This window comes from Rutidosis leptorrhynchoides, chromosome 5, assembly GCF_046630445.1.
Source record: "Rutidosis leptorrhynchoides isolate AG116_Rl617_1_P2 chromosome 5, CSIRO_AGI_Rlap_v1, whole genome shotgun sequence".
Classification (NCBI taxonomy): Eukaryota; Viridiplantae; Streptophyta; class Magnoliopsida; order Asterales; family Asteraceae; genus Rutidosis; species Rutidosis leptorrhynchoides.
This window is the reverse complement of record NC_092337.1, coordinates 397274599-397276207: the sequence shown is the minus strand read 5'-3', so window position 1 is coordinate 397276207 and position 1609 is coordinate 397274599. Positions and strand designations below refer to the sequence as shown.

The following is a 1609-nucleotide window of genomic DNA, read 5'->3' as shown; positions in this document are numbered from 1 at the left end:
ACAGTCACTAAGTAGACAAGGAACAATAAATTCACCCGGATCACCTACCCTAGGTGGAGGATTTGGTGGAACTGTCTTCACCAGGTTTACTTCTACTGTTTTTGTTTCTTGCACTTTTTTATTCTTCTTCTTCTTCTTTCCAGAGGTATCACAAACTTTATTACCTATTACTTGCTCATACTCAACTCCTTTTCTTGGAAACGAGATGGGTGGTCTGTATGGTGCCACCACTGGCTTTACATACTCTGGTGGTGGTGGTGTAACTTCTTCATTTTTATTCTCATCTAAAACCTTCCCATCTTCCGGAGCTGGTTTTTCAGAATTTGTTGAAACCATGTTAACATTCTCATTCCGAGGATTTGCTTCAGTATTACTCGGTAGCTTTCCTTGTTCCCTCTCACTCATTAAGCTAGCAAGAGTACCTACGTGTTTTTCTAGATTCAAAATGGAAGCTTGTTGAGTTCTTAATGACTGATCAAACCTCTCATTTGTTTGGGTTTAAGTTTCAATAAATTGTGTTTGAGATTCAACTAGCTTGAATACCACGTCTTCCATATTTGACTTTTTCTCTTCGGTTTGTTGTGGTGGTTTATACAAGCCAGGTCTTTGTTGATTGAAAGTGTTGTTTTGAGTTGGTTGGTTATTCGGACCTTGTTGGTTATACCAGTTATTTTCGGGTCCTTTTGGATTGTAAAGAATGTTTTGATTTCGATTGAAGTTTAGCTTTGGCGGTTGATAATTATTTTGATAATTATTTCCCGGCCTTTGGTTCATATAGAAAACATTCTCTCGTTGTTCCATGATTGGTTCAATGTGACAATCTTTCAATAAGTGTGGTCCACCGCATAGCTCACAACTGATTCGTATTGCGTGAATATCTTTATTCATCTTTTCCATTCATCTTTCGAAAGCATCTATTTTTGCGGAAACGGAATCAAAGTCATGGATAGAATCGGCTCTAGCCGCTTTAGATGATCGAAAGATATCTTTTTCTTGGTGCCACTCATGAGAGTGGGAGGCTGTGTTATCAATAATTTTGTAAGCTTCAGTTGCGGTTTTCTTCATAATTGAACCACCAGCTGTTATGTCGATGTCTTTCCGTGTAGCAACGTTGACACCTTGGTAGAATATTTGTACTATTTGATAAGTGTCTAAACCGTGTTGAGGACATCCTCTCAACATCCTTCCGAATCTTGTCCATGCCTCATATAATGTTTCATTTGGCTTTTGCGCGAACGTAACAATTTCTCCTTGAAGTCTCACGGCTTTGGATGCCGGAAAGAATTGTTTAAGAAATTTTTCAACTAAAACATCCCATGTGTCAATCGCCCCTTCAGGTAACGATTCTAACCAATCTTTGGCTTCTCCCTTTAAAGTCCAGGAAAACAACATGAGATAGATCTGTTCATCCTCAACTTCTCGGATTTTGAATAGTGTACAGATCCTATTAAACGTACGAAGATGTTCGTTTGGATCTTCCTTCGGCGCACCACTATATTGGCACTGATTAGTTACCATGTGTAGGATTTGTCCTTTGATTTCATAATCTGGCGCATTAATGTCTGGCTTAATAATGGCGTGACCTTGGCCCGTGCGTGTGGCTCTCATT

At 39.2% G+C, this 1609-nt stretch overlaps 1 non-coding gene across 1 annotated transcript; it reads left to right on the top strand.

Annotated features, from left to right (window-relative positions):
* Positions 1-1153: 1153 nt before the first annotated feature.
* LOC139850934 (small nucleolar RNA R71) lies at positions 1154-1260 on the top strand. The gene has a single exon (XR_011760307.1). It is a non-coding gene; the product is annotated as a small nucleolar RNA R71 (small nucleolar RNA).
* The last annotated feature ends 349 nt before the right edge of the window (positions 1261-1609 follow it).